The sequence below is a fragment of the Schistocerca gregaria genome, chromosome 2, assembly GCF_023897955.1.
Source record: "Schistocerca gregaria isolate iqSchGreg1 chromosome 2, iqSchGreg1.2, whole genome shotgun sequence".
In the NCBI taxonomy this organism is placed as follows: domain Eukaryota; kingdom Metazoa; phylum Arthropoda; class Insecta; order Orthoptera; family Acrididae; genus Schistocerca; species Schistocerca gregaria.
Genome location: NC_064921.1, coordinates 858,768,874 through 858,786,665, shown reverse-complemented (window position 1 = coordinate 858,786,665; position 17,792 = coordinate 858,768,874). Strand labels below are relative to the sequence as shown.

Sequence of the window (17,792 nt, the reverse complement as noted above, 5' to 3'; positions counted from 1 at the left end):
CAGGGTTTGGCACCGACGGCATAATGGCGATCAGTCATATGAATCGCGTGGAGTATGGACCGGGCGACGTTTTTACAATCAACTGTTAGGTATGACATTGCACGTGTTTCTATGTCTAAGGAAGCATGATGTTTCCGTCGCCATACTTTATGACAATTAATTTGGACGCCTTTGCATGTCTGGTTTCCGGCAGAGCCATCTGAACGTAGCTGTACTCGATAAATAAAGCGCCTATATGCTGAAATGACTGGAAAATGAGCTAGAGCGCCACTGACACTGTCCGAGAAACTCGTTCAATTTCTTCTATTAAGATTCTGACATATCTGCTGTCATCTGCATAGTTTTAACATTGTGCTGATATATAGCTCCTTCGTTTGATCGTGTACATGCAGAAGATCCAATGCACACCTACGATGAACGAGGGTAAGGGCGTCGTAGCTTGCTGTAAGTAGTAGGCCTGCACTAACGAAGGAACCGTAGGCCGCCAGTATGCGTCGTTCTGTCATCACCATCATCGTATGTATTTGGGCAGAGTGCAGTATGGGTAACGCTAGGTGGGTGTTTACATATGTGGTTAGCGTCTAACGCCCTTATGATGTCCCCATTCACGCTGTCCGGACTCATTGTCTGTTATGGTTATGCGCAGCTGTGCGACGTACACTCATTAGGTAGATCATAATCATCATCTATCCACTATCGATATAAACCCGTCCAGGCGATAGCAGCGTCATCTGACGAGTAGGCTGGGCAGACTGGTAGAACAGGACAGCTGGCGAACTGTGGCGGAAGTTTTATCAGACGTTAATGCTGGGCAGAGTACAAGTGTTTCTGAACAAGCAGAGCACCAGATGGGCCTCCAAAGCCGACGACGTATGCATGTGCCAAGGTTAACGCCACAACATCGGCAGCTTCTGGCATGTGACCATCGGCACTGGACGTTGGCCTAGTGGCACAGTGCTGTATGGTCTGATGAATCCCAATAACTTCATCATGCCAATGGGAGGGCGCGAATCCGTCATTTTCCAGCGGAACAGCTCCTAGACGCCTGCACTACGAGACGGAGACAAGCTGAGGGCGGCTCCATTATGCTCTGTGGAACATTCAGGTGGGCATACATCTTCAATGGAGATCGTGCCGAGGAGTACCGTACACTGTTTGCAGACCACATTCACCCCTTCATGACGATCATGCTTCCGGGTGACAGTGACATTTTTCAGCAAGATAATGCGCCATGCCATAAGGCCAGGAGTGTGATGGAGTGCTGCGAGGAACACAGTGGCGAGTTGGAATTGATGTACTGCCGCCCCTCCCCCCGCCATCCCCCTCGTAAACTCGCCAGATCTGAACCCTACGGAATACATCTGGGATGTGACCGAACGTGGCGTCAGAGTTCAATGCCCCTTCCCCGGAATTTTGGGAATTAGGTGACTTGTGTGTGCAGATGTGGTGTCAGCTTCCTCCAGCGGCCATTGGGTAGGTGGCCGTAATGTTCGGGCTGTCGTTGGAATTTCAAGGCATTTCAAGGTATCCGTTAGTCATAAAGCTGCTGGACATTCTTCCGTGAGTCCAGTACCAATACCCATCGTCGAAGACTTGTCTACATTTATGCGGCTGCGAGTGGCCGCTTCATATGTGACCCACGTGCGTATAATTTCCATTTGGCACTACGAGCACCAGGTTATCCGCACACGCCTTACACTTGAAAGTATATCCTCGCAAGGCCAGTCTTGTCAAGCGGTGAGGATGGCCGCAAAGTAACACATCGAAGGCCTGTGCACATACTATAGTAGATAAGGACTATTCTTGTCTGACCGATCTCGCTACGATCTGGGACTTCACGTATGTCCATTGACGAGCACTTTGGAGTAGCCGCATCAAATGGTCGTGGAAACCGTATGTGCATCTGTACTTTTTCTACAAAAATTGTATGACTCACTCTATCAAAGGCTTGATCAAAATCTATCGATTTTTGTGCTCGATGGAGGAGCCATGTGTTTGCTAGAGAAATCAAATCACGATATTCACAAAGTGCCCTCTGCATGTTGGCAGCTCCGTCGGGCGACGTTTGGTCGAGTGAGATCACTTGGTGCAATACTCTTCGAGGACTGCTGCTAATAGTCTGGTGAATATTTTAAGGTCGTAGTCCCATATCTGTATGCCACCAAAGGGTTTGTGTATCGGGGATAATTAGCCTCTCGACAAAAGCCGGCGGGAAGGGCATGTCAGGCGACATTATAATCCACGGCAGATAGCTGTCCATCGGGGTGCCATGACAAAGCTAAAGGTCCTACAACGTACCAAAGGGAGGCCGTCTGGTCATGGCTATTTATTCACCGCTTCCCTACCAATGGCCTCCACCACTTCTTCCTCTGTATTCTCCTCCTTTAGTTGCGCCTCCGCCTCTGGTCCAGTGGTGCCGAATATCGTATGTGTAATATCGGTAATTGCCACCAAATCTGTATCCACTGCGGTGTAAAACGAAGTGCAATGTTCTACAAGGGTATTACCTACTTCTTGTTATGCTGTTAGGCGTCTGCCATCATCCGTGTTCACAGCTTGTCCCAGAGCTCTTCTTCTTCTTTTGCTTTCATTGATGAAATGACACATCGTTGGGCGTTCTCCTGTAACCCTGTCTCGTGTCCGTGCCCTGACCGTTGCACCTTCAGGTTGGCGTTGCTTCATGGATATAATTCTGGCCTTCGCCCGTCGTACTACCGCTTGCCGCTCCGGAGAAGGCATTTGGTCGATGCATCCCGTAGCACTGTGAAATAAAATTCCGTTGTCTCACGTCGCCACACCGAAAGCTAACGAACATATGTTACTATTGAGCAGTGTAGCGCCAGTTTGGTACAATCCAGGCACCAAAGTAGGATTGTAGGATACGGCTGGAGCAATCGTTCGCAAGATCTCCAAACTTAAATGGCATCTCTCAAATGGGCGCCGGTCATTTTCGAAGGATCGCGCCTCCGCCATACCTGCTACCGCTGGACGGATACCGTACAGATTAATGCCTTATAGTCAGCGTAGGCTGCAGGCCACAGGCTTCGATGAGGTCAGCGTTAAGATTGCGTGTAACATATACTCGGGCGAGATGGCTAGCGGAATGACTCGTCGTTTGGGTGTATTCAGGATGGAGGTCATGGACATGTTCGCAGGTGGCAACCAATGCATATTGTGCACCAACATTCATAGGATTAGCGGTCGTGTCGACCTTGGAAGAGCGGGGCAATTTCCTCTGCGAAGAAGCGGAAACACTCGCATCTCCCGTCTGTACCGGAGGGTGCACAGGTGTTGATGTGTAATACATCAATCACCATCATTGCTAATCCCCGCGCCAACGGTACGTACAGTACATCCTTTGCCGCGATACTCTGACTGAGAAGTATTAGTATGCCGCTGCCAGTTTAAGAGGGGTGAGATACGTAGGGCCGGCCGCAGTTGCCGAGCGGCTCTAGGCGCTTCAGTCTGAAACCGCGCGACCGCTACGGTCGCAGGTTCGAATTCTGCCTCTGGCATGGATGTGTGTGTCGTCCTTCGGTTGGTTAGGTTTAAGTTGTTCTAAGTTCTAGGGGACTGATGACCTCAGAAGATAAGTCACATAGTGCTCAGAGCAGGTTAAATTTTTTTTTTTATACTTTGGATTCGAACCCGTACATGACAGGAAATTCGTCAGCGCATACTTCTTACAGGAGGACGATGTCGATCTTCACCGCTTGTAGCGTATCTTTGGGTAAAGGCATCTTAATTGAAGATCGTATTGTATTGATGTTGATGGAGGCAAGCCGATATCCCGGTCTTCGTTGCATCGCGTGTGTATCGGCCATGGGAGCTTACGCCACCTGCTGTTGACTGACAGGGTGCGTGGCTCCGTCTTGTCCACCGGCGTTGGCTGTATTTCTAACTTTATACAGAACACCGCCCCCGCCGTGTCGCCTGTTGCGACCGAAAGTGGGACTACTTCACAATCATCACCCCAGTTTCCTTGGAACAGGTTTGCCGTCGGCTGGGTCTTTCCAACCACGTCTTTCTGTGTCGTTTCTTCTACTAACTCGGATTAGCAGCTGACTGCTGGTAGCTCTACGTTGTCGCGCTCGACCACTTAAGGTCACTCTTGGCGTATGCTGCTGTCGAGACTGTGGTGTTCTGGATGTGAAGTGTCGGTACCCCCATACGGTGGCCGTCTTCTTCGGCCTTTTCTTCATCATGTTAAGCAGTCGTCCGACGGGATGGGGCGTCGTTCTTGTGCCCTTTCGAAGATCGTTGCTTACGCATGTGCGTTTCTATACCAGAACGTGGGCGTGTGCCTTTGTTGCCACTGGGTCTGAGAGGGAAACAGCTGATAACACTGCCTAACTATCGATGACCATTTTCTGTCCTGATCTCTGTATTACAGGTATCGGTCGCTGCTGCTCGGCGGTTGGCGTCGCCGCCGCCACCATGCTCGTGTCGTCATCCGCTCTTGGACGGAACTGTCCAGCTGTTGCGTGAGGTCACTGTTCAACGGGGCGTCCTTCCGGAACACGTTTGTATATGTGAGAGGGAGGGATGTCACCAAAGATGTTGCTACATCTTCACCTGTCGGTACTTGTAGTATTTTCCGTTGAAGACATGCTGAACGGGCGTGGCCTTGCTGACCACAATCCGAGCAAGTTTTTGGCTGACCGTCATAAATGACTACCGCTCTGCAGCCTCCAACTGTGGGATAAGAATACAGATGTTTTGATAGTTGGAACCGTATTTGTAGCACCCCATTAAGCTCCGAGTACTTAGTGTAGGTTGTCCATTTTTCTGTTACCATAGAGTTGTAGCGCTGCAAGCGCGATATCAGCCTGAATCTCAAACTGTAGCTCGAATACTCCAACAGTTCTTAATCCAAGCCACGCCTGATCAATAGCCACTGCTTCGACATGGCCGACAGAATAAATTTAAGTCCTTCTTTGTAGTGGCGTACGATGCAGAAGGCAATGGAAACCACTACATTAAAGATACGTAATGTGCCCACAGGACACGTGGCCTGGAACTGAAAACGATCTCTCCATCGACAAAAGATTCCCGAAGAGTCCCCCATTCGAACCTCTGGGAGAGGACTGCCAAGGGAGAGGTGACCATGAGAAAAAGACTGTGGTGTGGAATGTCAGAAGCTTGAACGTGGTAGGAAAACTGGAAAATCTGAAAAGGGAAATGCAAAGGCTCAGTCTAGATGATACCTGGTAGTCAAGGGGAGGCACCATTCAGTTATGATTGTCGACGGGGCCGTAAACAATAATTATTGGTTGCCTATTACAGTTACACACAATTTATTCTAAAGCAGTAATTCCAGATTCGAAAATAAATAAAAATACCTCACGTTATTAATGAAGTATTATACAACTGTGTAAATAATAGTGTTTTCGGTAAGTTACATTTTAGCAAATCACCATTAAATACAGATACAGCAGATAATGTTTTAAAAGCAAGCCACTGTGATCTGGGCTGAAGGACTAACACGACAGGAATGGCAATAATATAAAAATTAAGGTTAATTAAAAAACAAGCAACTGATCACCAAATGGGTGAAATAAGATAATGGCAAATTTTGTAACACAACCCTTAACATCCACTGAACACTACACTCCAGATTTATTACAGAAGGAGACCAGAACTATTAACTAGACATATGTAGCCTCTAATGTAGGCATTACAAGGTATTGTAATAAACAATGCAATAATAAATCACTAGGACCAATATATAAGTTCGTTGAAGGGTACTGAGGCAGATTATACCCGCAGAAGGCGTGGGCTGAAGGAGCGCTATACAGAACTACTAGCCATCAGACCTCCTTTTAGAGCACACATGTCTTACACGAACCAAGGGGCTACAGACGGTGCTCCAGGAATCGACCTCTGAGAAGGTCCGGTAACAAACACTTTCCTCGAGCGATGAGATAGGCAGCCAAGAGTTGCTTTAACTTTGCAAGATGGTAACTCAGACTAGTGGCAGTCTAATGAATGATAATCTTGGTGAAGATACCTGACGTCCGATATACCAAATGCAACGATGGAACAGTACGCCAAAGCCGGAACCGTCGGTCTGCACTGTGTCCCCAGAATACTGTGTTTAGAGCGCCGGAACGAGAAAGGAATCACTACCACCGGAGCAGAAGAATCATCAACCGGCCTACAGTCATCAAACCTGTCAAAACTACACATCTTACCTGACAGCAGCGGCAAGGCGAGGAAACGTACACTGCCGTTACATTCACTAACCCCCAGGGCAGGTAACTGGGAAGTTACTGGCCACCAGGCAAGAAAAATTACCGTTGGTTGAACTTAACAAATTGTAACAAGTTGGACGCAGTAAACAGTTTAAGAAGTCGAGGAAAGCTAAACAGATACGATTTCCCCAAGCACTCCACTCGCTTCTCTTCGCCTCGGCGACACTACGAGCAGCAACACGAACCTAAGTCACTGGAGAATCGCGAGATGTTACAATGGTGAAGGTTTCTCTACTTGGTTTGAAATGCAATCATCTTAAAGCTTGCTGGATCCGGTTTACGACGAGGTAGTGCACCCTTGTAACCACAGCCCTTCCATCCGGCAGTCCATGCCTGCTGCCAGCAGTTCCGGAGTGTTCTGGCACTGCGCAGACGTGGCTCCTTCTGAGTCCCCAATTTCAGCTAGTAGTAGTGAATACTCTGTTCAAGATTCACAAGGGGAGGACGTATGCTTGGAAAAGGCCGAGTGATACAGTAGGATTTGAATTAGATTACATCACGGTCAGACAGAGATTACGAAATCACATACTGCATTGTAAGGCGCAACCGCGTGGAGATATAGACTGAGATCACAATGTAGTAGTAGTAAAGAGTACGATGAAGTTTAAGAAATTAGTCAGGAAGAATCAACATGCAAAGAATTGGGATACGGAAGTACAAAGGAACGACGACATACGCTTGAAGTTCTCTAAGGCTACTGGTACTGCATTACACAGTACATTTGAAGAGGAATGGACATATCTAAAAGGGGCCTTCACAGAAGTTGAAAAGAAAAACGTAGGAACAAAGAAGATAACTGTGAAGAAACCATGGGTAGCAGAAGAATTACTTCATTTGATCGATGAAAGGAGGAATTACAAAAAAGTTCCGAAAAACTCCGGGATACGGAAATTCAAGTCACCGGGGAATTGAATAAATAGGAAGTGCAGCTAAGCTAAGACGAAATGGCTGCTCGAAAAATGTGAAGAAATCTAAAAAGAAATGTCTGTCGGAAAGACTGAATCAGTATACAGGAAAGTGAAAACAACCTTCGGTGACATTGTAAGCAAGGTGGGTTACATTAGGAGTGCAACGGGAATTCCATTGTTAAATGCAGAGGAGAGAGCGGATAGGTGGAAAGTCTCAATGAGGGGGAAGATTTGTCTGATATGAAGAAGAAGCAGGAGTCGATTTAGAAGAGGTATGGAATCCAGTATTAGAATCAGAATTTAAGAGAGCTTTGGCGGACTTAAGATGAAATAAGACAGTAGGGCTGGATAAAATTCCATCAGAATTTCTAAAATCGTTGGGAGATTTGGCAACATAATGACTATTCACGTTGGTGTGTAGAGTGTTTGAGTCTGGTGACATACCGTCTGACTTTCGGAAAAAATATCATCCACACAATTCCGAAGACTGCAAGAGTTCACAAGTGCGAAAATTATCACACAATCAGCTTAACAGCTCATGCATTCAAGCTGCTGACAAGAATAATGGGAAAGAAAATTGAGGATATGCTAGATGACCATCAGTTTGGCTTTAGAAAAGGTAAAGGGACCAGAGAGGAAATTCTGACGTTGCGGTTGATAATGGAAGCAAGACTAAAGAAAAATCAAGACACGTTCATAGGATTTGTCGACCTGGAAAAAGCGTTCGACGATGTAAAATGGTACAAAATGTTCGAAATCCTGAGAAAAATAGGGGTAAACTAAAGCGCGAAACGAGTTATATACATTATGTACAAGAGACTAAGAAAAAAGTCTCGGTTTCAGTATTCAGGTTTTTTAAGAAGGGCGGGTGATTGGCTCAACGCTTCCGATTTCTTTGGTGGGGCTGGGGATTGGCATTACTTCCGCAGCCCTATGCGTGATTTAACCGCCAGCATCGGTTAACGGGGTGGGGGGGGGGGGTGGGGGGGAGCGGGAGGGGGGGTGGAGCGGGGGAGGGGGGGGGGAAATGGAAAGGAAAAGGATAAGGATGGGCTAGGGTTAGGAAAAGGACAGAAGAGAGGTTATCGATAGGTCGTTGTGGGACACAGGGGTCTGGTTCCTCCCCTTCGGCCTGTCCGGCATGGGTGACCCGGCTGGTAGCTACGCTGTCGCTGGCAAAGCCCTCCAGATCCAGAGCAACCAAACCACCTCGCGCTCACGGAAAGCGCTACGTTAAAGCGGTGTGCCCTGATGAAGTACTCGGATTAAAAAGGTTGTAAGACAAAGATATACTCTTTCGCCGCTGCTGTTCAGGCTGTACTTCGATGGAGCAGTGATGGTTCAAATGGCTCTGAGCACTATGGGACTCAACTGCTGTGGTGATCAGTCCCCTAGAACTTGGAACTACTTAAACCTAACTAACCTAAGGACATCACACACATCCATGCCCGAGGCAGGATTCGAACCTGCGACTGTAGCAGTCGCACGGTTCTGGACTGCGCGCCTAGAACCGCGAGACCACCGCGGCAGGCCAAGCAGTGGTGGAAATAAAAGAAAGGTTCAGGAGTGGTATTAAAATTAGAGGTGACAGGATATCGATGATACGATTCGCTTATGACATTGCTACCCTGAGTGAAAGTGAAGGAGAATTACATAATAGAATTAACAATCTAAAGTGTACAGAATATGGATTGAGAGTAAATCAAAGAAAGACGAAAGTAATGAGAAGTAGCAGAAATAAGAACAGCGAGAATCTTAACATCAGGACTGATGGTCAAGAAGGAGATGAAGTTAATCAATTCTGCTACCTAGGCAAGGAGGACATCAAAAGCAGACTAGCACTGGGAAAAAGGGCATTCCTGGCCAAAAGAAGTCTACTAGTATTAAACATTGGCCTTAATTTAAGGAAGAAATTTCGGAGAGTGTAAGTGTGGAGTACAGCATTGTATAGTAGTGAAACACGTACTGCGGGAAAATCGGAACAGAAGGGAATCAAATGTTCAGATGTGTGTGAAATCGTATGGGAGTTAACCGCTAAGGTCATCACTCCCTAAGCTTACACACTACTTAGCCTAAATTATCCTAAGGACAAACACACACACCCATGCCCGAGGGAGGACTCGAACCTCAGCCGGGACCAGCCGCACACAGAAGAGAATCGAAGGATTTGGGATGTGGTGCTACAGACGAATGTTGAAAATTAGGTGAACTGATACTGTAAGAACTGAGGTTCTGCGCAGAATCGGAGAGGACAGGAATATGTGGAGAACACTGACAAGAAGAATGGACAGGATGATTGGAAATCTGTTAAGACAGACCGAATGACTTCCATAGTACTAGAGGGAGCTGTAGATGGCAAGAACTGTAGAGGAGGACAGAGATTGGAATAAATCCAGCAAATATTGAGGATGCTGGTTGCAAGTGCTACTATCAGATGAAGAGGTTGGCACAGGGGAGGAATTCGTGGTGGGCCACATCAAACCAGTCAGAAGACTGATGACAAAAAAAAAAAAAAAGAAAAAAAATTGTCACACACCTTATCGTAGGTGTTTTTGACGTAGACCGTAGACCACTCTGATTATATTGGAAAAGTGGATTTCAATCATATCTGGTGGTTCAGTTCTATTTTCTCCTCGTGTAAATTGTTTCACTTCAGACGCCGTCCGTCATGCAAATTCATTATTAAAGCCGATGTTGATAATGATGCCGACCGAGTTGGCTAAGCGGTTCAGGGTGCTACAGCTTGGAACCGCGCGACCGTTGCGGTCGCAGCTTCGAATCCTGCCTCGGGCATGGATGTGTGTGATGTCCTTAGGTTAGTTAGGTTTAAGTAGTTATAAGTTCTAGGGGACTGACGACCTCAGATGTTAAGCCCCATAGTGCTCAGAGCCATTTGATAATGATGTTTGGTTTGTGGGACGCTCAGCTGCGCGGTTTAATTTTCCAACGTTTGCTCAGTCCACTCTTGTCACTTTCATGAATGATGATGAAATGATGTGGACAACACAAATACCCAGTCATCTCGGGGCAGGAGAAAAATCCCTGACCACTCCGGGAATCGAACCCGGGACCCCGGGCTCGGGAAACGAGAACGCCATCGCGAGACCACAGCTGCGGACAGAAGCCGATGTTGGTGGTAGACTGTCGGTACGGCTGCGCCATTCTATGTCGAAAGTGCAAGCACTGGCGAAGACTAACACGAAGTAAACAACCTCGTGAGCGTGAAGCTCTGTGGTAGGGATGTAAACAGACGTCATAGCCGCACGACTACTGAAAGCAGAATGTTTCAGGCTCTGTCAATGCCATACTTATAGTTGACATAGAGATCTGCGACGCAAAAGACGAGAGTAGTTTCATTTCTCTGTGGAACTTTCTTCCCCGACTGAAAACCATAAATCTGATGAACCAATTCCGCATCTTACATGAAAATCACTCAGAATGTTTAATACAGCTGCATGAAAATTCAAATGAATTTACCAGAATAAATCTGTGCCTTTCCAGGAAGTAACTTGATCACAATGTTGCCTAACATATTATGTGATGTTGACAGTTTGCTAGCCACAGGAATAATACGTTTACACTGCGAACGGTTTCTGTGAGCAGACATGGAAGTGCAGACTGTACCTCGTTTCTCAAAGGTACATTGCCGAGTTGACTCAGGGCCTAAATATGAACAGTATTAAGCAATGACACTTACTTTCATTTCTGTAACTAGTCTTATGGGCTAAAGTATAGATACTAATAAAATTCAGATGCACTGACTGCAACCTGAAAATCGTAAATGAATTGCTGTCACAGCCACTATTGTTTTTCTTTCTAAGCGCACTGGAAACTGAAAATCTCATTCACCAAATGTGATTAACATTCTTGGAGCGGCTACCATGCTTGTAATGTAAACACTATGCTTACTTAAGTATCTTCTGATCTTTATGGATAACACTGTCATTGGCACTATCCTCAGAACAGAGGAATGCAAATTAGAAGTCAAACACAGAGTTTTCCTTGCAGGACGCGAACATTCACAAAGAAATTCCGTAGGCTACTAGTAATGTAAAGCTTCATATCATACAAGCGAAATGTGCAAAGAAACAAAGTGTAACTAATGCGAAGATACACAGAAATTGAAGCAGGAAGTGTAGAAAGTAACACAATACGATGACAGAAATACGGTATTCCAAAGTAAAATTGTTATACATTCTATAATACTCAGAAGAACACAAAATAACTTCTACCCACGACGAATACAAAACGATCATTGCTGATGCTAAATTCAGAAGAGAGAAAAAGTTCTTATGAATAAACAGTTCGGTTTGCCTTACGCTTATAACACAAAGAGACGGAAATGGCAATAAAAGGTTTATGTAATTGAGCGTGGGGCACATTTGTAAAGTAATATCTCACAGCCAGTGAAGTTCCTTCTAAGTTATTACCTGACAGTTTGATATAAACTTCTATCAGTCCTCACATGTTTTACAGGACGTTCGGAAATTTCCGTTACAGACTTCTAGTACTTTGGAGAACAAAACTTCTTCTTATCTGAAGCTCGTACCATCAAGTCAAGCGCTTCTGCGCTAAACTACAACACTCGCCCTCGGATGTCAGATACTGGTGATGAAACTAACACGCACACACAGAGACAGAACGTATTCTTTTAGTCTTTTCATATCAGAAATGCGCTTGAGCACTCTCCGTGGATCTCATATACGTTCGTCTAGCGTACTATGCCCCTAAAAGTGTTACTCTGCAACGTGCAGCTTTCTGAACAAACCTGAAGTAACTCTCTCACCGCAAACATCAGAAACGTTCTCATGACCTCACGGGAAACCAGCACATCGAGTCCAGAAGAGCCGACGAAAGTGGGTTTCTATGATTAACAGCTGTATACAAACGGAGGCATCCAGGTTGCTACCAATCTCAGCCCATAGCTCGTTAAGTGTGAGACATGGGAAGTGATATTAAAGGTGAATAAATATTAGAAGAAATCTGTTATTTTTTTTTTGGGAGAATACAGGAGGGAACAATAGAGGCAAGAGAGAGATGAATTTGAAACAACAAAAAATAGCCTTAAAAAGTCCCTCATAATTTATTACTTTTTAAGTATGTACGCAGAGAGCGACTGAAAGAGAAATGTAGTGTTTAAAAACATATTTAAAAGATACTTATCGCCGGAATATTTTTCCCCTTGTACACTACGAACCAGCGTTACAACCTTGGACTGTTCGATGAACAAATACGCCGGGAGAAAAAATGTTCAAATGTGTGTGAAATCTTATGGGACTTAACTGCCAAGGTAATCAGTCCCTAAGCTTACACACTACCTTAACCTAAATTATCCTAATGACGAACACACACACCCATGCCCGAGGGAGGACTGGAACCTCCGCCGGAACCAGCCGCACAGCCCATGACTTCAGCACCCTAGACCGCTTGGCTAATGCCACGCGGCTCCGGGAGAAACTGAAGAATAATATTTAAATTATTCATGTCAGTTAAAAAGGGAACTTAGAGGAAACTAATTCATATTTTATTGCCTCTGGTTTAGTTCTCTAATATCTTGTCCAGAATCGCCCATTGTTTCTAAATTTAATCATGCGTCTTGGCATGGAATCTGTGAGGAGTCGGACGTAACTGCCAGATGAGACAACTTTCTATCAGGTTTCAAGAGCACAGTCTCGGAGGGCGTCAGATGTAGCTAGCTGGTCTCGTGGACGGTTATCTGACAGCTTTCGTGCTACCTCAGCTCAAATATTCTAAAATGGATTTTTTTTTCAAGTCATCAGTCTTGTGACTGGTTTGATACAGCCCGAAACGAATTTCTCTCCTATGCCAACTTTTCAATCACAGAGTAGCACTTGCAACCTACGTCCTCAATTATTTGTTGGATGTATTCCCACCTCTGTTTCATCTACGATTTTTACCGTCTACAGCTCCCTCTAGTACCATGGAAGCCGTTCCCTGACGTCTTAGCAGATGTCCTGTCGTCCTGTCTCTTCTCCTGGTCAGTGTTTTCCATTTGTTCATTTGCTCGACGATTTCTCGGAGAACCTCCTGATTCATTACCATATCAGTTCACCTAATTCTCAACATTCTTCTGTAGTATCACATCTCAAATGCTTCGATGGTCTTCTATTCCGGTTTACCTACGGTCCATGTTTCACCACCATACAATGCTGTTCTCCAAACGTACATTCTCGGAAATATCTCCTTAGAATTAATTCTTATGTTTGATAGTAGTAGAATTTTCTTGGCCAGTTTCCTATTTACCAGTGATAGTCTGATTTTTATGTCCTCCAGCCTGTGTAGCAGAATTCCTTAACTTCGTTTACTTCGTGATCCCCAGTTCCGTTTTTAAGTTACTCGCTGTTCTTATTTCTGCTACTTCTTATTACTTTCGTCTTTCTTGTACCACTTTCCATTCTCTGACGCTTTTCCAAACTCTACAAATCCTATGAACGTATCTTGATATTTCTTGACTCTTGCTTCCATTATCAATCGCAGCGTGAGAACTGCCTCTCAGGTGACTACCTTTCCTAGAGCAGATCTGATTGCCAACTGACAGATCTGTAATTGTGTTTTCCGTTCTTCTGTATATTGTTCTTGTCAGCAGCTTGAATCCATGAGCTGTTAGGCTGATTTTGCTATAATTATTGCCCTTGTCGGCTCTTGCTATGTGTGGATGACGTTTCCGAAAGTGTGATGGTCTATCTTCAGTCTCATAGCATCTACACGCCAATTTGAATAGCCGTTTTGTTGTCACTCCCACCAGTGATTTCAGGAATTCTAATGGAATGGTATCTATCGCTTCTGTCTGTTTGGTCTTAAGTCATCGAAAGCTCTTTTAAATTGTGATTCTAATACTGGATCCCGTATATTTTGCCTGTCGACTCCTGTTTCTTGTTCCATCACGTCATCGTAGAAGTCTTCTTCCTCATAGAAGCCTTCAATGCACTCGTGCTGCTTATCGATTCTCTCCTCTGCATTGAACAATGGAATTCCCATAGCACTCTTTAATGTTACCGCCCTTGACTTCACTTTTCCATCAGCTGTTTCGCCTTAGCTTCTGTGCAATTTGAATTTATTTTATTCATAAGTTGCTTGTATTTCTGTATTCCTGAATTTCCCAGAACATTTTTGTACTTCCTTTTTACGTCGATCAACTGAGGCATTTCTTCTGTTACGCATAGTGTCTTCACATTTGGCTTCCTTGCACCTATGTTTTTCTTTATTCGTATCAACAGGCTGTGGCGGCCAATCCATAGCGTTGATGCCGTTGTTTGGACAGCTGCTGGTGAACGAATGTGGAGTTAAGCACAGGAGAATGATCTTCCTGTAACGTGAGTTCTCCTTCACTGTGTAAGCAGTTCGTGGTCACGTGGTTAGCATAGCTCTGGATCACGAGGCCAAGGGAAGGTTGAGGATTTTTCGGCTCGGGACTTTGTGTGTGTGTGCGCTTGTGTGTGTAAGTGCGCCTGTGTCTTTTGCTCATCATCGACACCCAAATCGCCGAAGTGGCCCCAAGTAAAACTACGATAGAACACCACACATGGGGACTCTCCACCAATAATGCAGTACGCACTTTAAATTTTTTTTTCTTTGAATGAATAGCATTCGCTCTGAAGGAAGCATCACATTCGTCACTAAGTGGAAGCACTGGCTTTTTTCTCTGAGAGTTCCTGTTTCACAGCGGATCTCTGTGCGAGCAGTTCTCCAGATTCCCTCTGCCTTCGGCGATCTGCGTCACGGTAATCGAGGAAGTTTATCTCTCGCCGCAACTGTTTTACATTTAGTAAGGAAAACTTGGAGGCGCTTACGCACAAGCTCTCTGTCCTCTAGGTACGTGTTCAGTATCTTCCTGCATGAGGCAGTTGATACTGAATGATTTTTAACTGAATTTCGTTATGAATTTTCACGCATTGCTAAATTTGCACACTTTCATGGAATGTCAGCAACGGTAATCCAGTATGACTGGTCTGAACATTGACACAGAACGTTTCGCGGTGGAATGCGCACAACATTTTGCTAATTTGTATCGATTTTTGGTACTTTTTCTTACTAAAACAGCTATGTTATATCGATAAGTTGAAATTCGTTTTTGTTAGTACAGTTCATACTGATTAGCGTTTCTTCTTTCATTTATATCTTATATTTACGTGTTGTGTTTAACTCACTAATCAGCATTAATATAGTCCTACACATGATTGAAAACAGTTTGAAAAAATTCGGATGGTTTTTCAATTTCACTCCAGTGCATAGTATGTTGCTAGCACTTCGTCGCCTTGCCTGTTATGCTATGTAGCAGACTTTAAAGCTGTGCGGATGAGCATAACGAAAAGGCGAGGGGTCTCGCTCGTTTTGTCCACGACTGTACATTAATATGTTCTACGGACGTAATCAGCATTTTAGTCACCTCCGCTCAGCATGTGCCCTGTTGCCTCGTAGGTACAGGGTGTGTCATGGGCCCTGATAACTTGTTCCATGCGTGATGGATATATAAGGCGCGATTGGCGTCCTTGCTGTATTCACCCTGTTCCAAACTTCATCTGCAGTGGTTGACATTGGATCACAGCACTGGACCCGTCGTGTCACCATATTCCAGGGTCGCAGGATGTCATTCACGTAGGTCACATTGGTCACAATGCCCTGGTCACGCACCAAGTGTGATGTGTACCCAATAAGCAACCCCAAGCCATGAGGCCTTAAGTTGGCGCTGTATGTTTTGCGCGAATGCAGCCATTGTGCAGCTCCCCTTGTCTGCAGCAAACCAAAATGCGGCCACCATTTTCAAATAAACAGACCCTGGATTTGTCCAAAAACTCTGTCTGATGCTAATTCTTTCGCCAGTGACGTCGTTCGATACACCATTGCCGTCTAGCAAGTTTCTGCACATTCGTCAAAGGTGGGCGGAGAAGTGGCTTAAGAGCACGTAACCCATGGCGTAACATACGGCAACGGACTGTTACACCTGATAGTGTGCGGTGAGTTACACTGTTCCACTGTTGCTCTAGAGCAGGAGGATGCAGATCGGTCCTGCGATGCCATTCGGATGAGGTGTTGATCTTCCTGGGAGGGGGGGCTGTCCGGTTAGTGCAACCTGACCCATCTCATTGTGTCCTACGGCCTTCCGTGATCCATTTTACTCACCCCCGTTGCACTGCCAGAGCTCTTCGTCTTGCACAAGCAGCAGTTTCCCAGACGGATGAATCACATTCCCTCATGCCAAAAACGTGCCCTATTTCAAACTCACTCACCTGAGGATACGGTTCGTTCTTACATCTGCGAGATATCCTGCCCGTCTGCTCAGGTCACACTGATCCATTACCTTCGGTCTATAGCGACAATGAGAGCCGCATCCACATTTTACCGGTAGGTGGTGTTGTGCCGCGACACCGATGTTTACCCTGAACATGACAGCAGAGATGGTTCAAAAGCTAATCATTTCTGCAGAACATACTAATGTACATGCCCTCTGAATAAGAGCGTCCTATCTCTAATCATTCAAGAGCTACCAAACCGCAGGGATGTTAGCAGTGGAGCAGGATACACACGAGACCAAGAAGCGAGGTCGCGACGTAACTGATACTCCACAAACGCCTCTAGGCCAAGTGTGTGTGGAACATTCAAGGTTAAAATGTAACTTGGTAGATTGTCACGTATACTCTCTAGCGTGATCATTGGCTCTTGAGTAATTCTATGACATTAACATGTACTTGAAATTTATTGGCAACTGAAAATTTGGTCAACCATCAGCTGTATTATGCAATGACGAAATTGCAGTGACGAAAATGCAGTGATGGAAATGAGAAGTTGTGCCAGACTGGCATTCAAACCCGACTTTCCTACGTATCGCCAGCAGTCGCGTTATCATTAGGCCATCCGAGCACGACTCAAGGCCAGACCAATATTTCCATACTTCTCAACCATGTGTCTACAACCTGTACTCGTACATCCATTATGTATATTCCCATACAGGAGAAATATTTTATTTGAAAATCGCTTGCCCTATGTCTGCAGATAAATACAATATTACAATGCCTGTGCCATTCCGAATTACGATGCAAAGTTCCTTTGGAATCTACAATAACGTATTTATCCGGCGAGACTGGGCAAGCGACTTTCCATTATACAGCTGATGGTTGTCCATTTCGCAACTGCGAGTACATTTCATGTATTTCAAAAACGGCTGCAGTCGGCGCAGTGTCTGTTCCTTTGAACATGCAGGTCTAAACTGAACTTGAAAAACATGTCCGTTCGTATCTCTATATCGGCGGCTGCCGTGCCATCGTCATTTACGACGGACAACCAAGAACCTGTTCCGGATGTAGGAAGGAGGGCCACTTCCGATCCAGGTGCGTCCATCGCCGGATCATGCACCCGCCGCCTGCCGACATGGCGCCGCCGTGGCTGCCCCCACTTACATTGCCTCTCTCACGACTGCTACCGCTTCATGGCGGCATCTGACACTCCCTGATGACCCAACAAAGCATACTCTGACTCAGCGGGAAGATGAAACGCCCGTTCTACGCGTTGCGGACTCCACTTCGACAGCGACTGTCGCATCAGCTGATGACAATGTCCATAACAGTAAAATGGTAATTGACTTGTTGATGGTGCCACCTGCGGTCTTTGTGCA

General features: G+C 45.5%; 1 long non-coding RNA gene across 1 annotated transcript in view; it reads right to left on the bottom strand.

The window, feature by feature from the left end:
- LOC126335236 (uncharacterized) overlaps positions 1-17,792 on the bottom strand; it is a 945,258-nt gene that overhangs the window by 76,232 nt on the left and 851,234 nt on the right. The window lies entirely within an intron of this gene.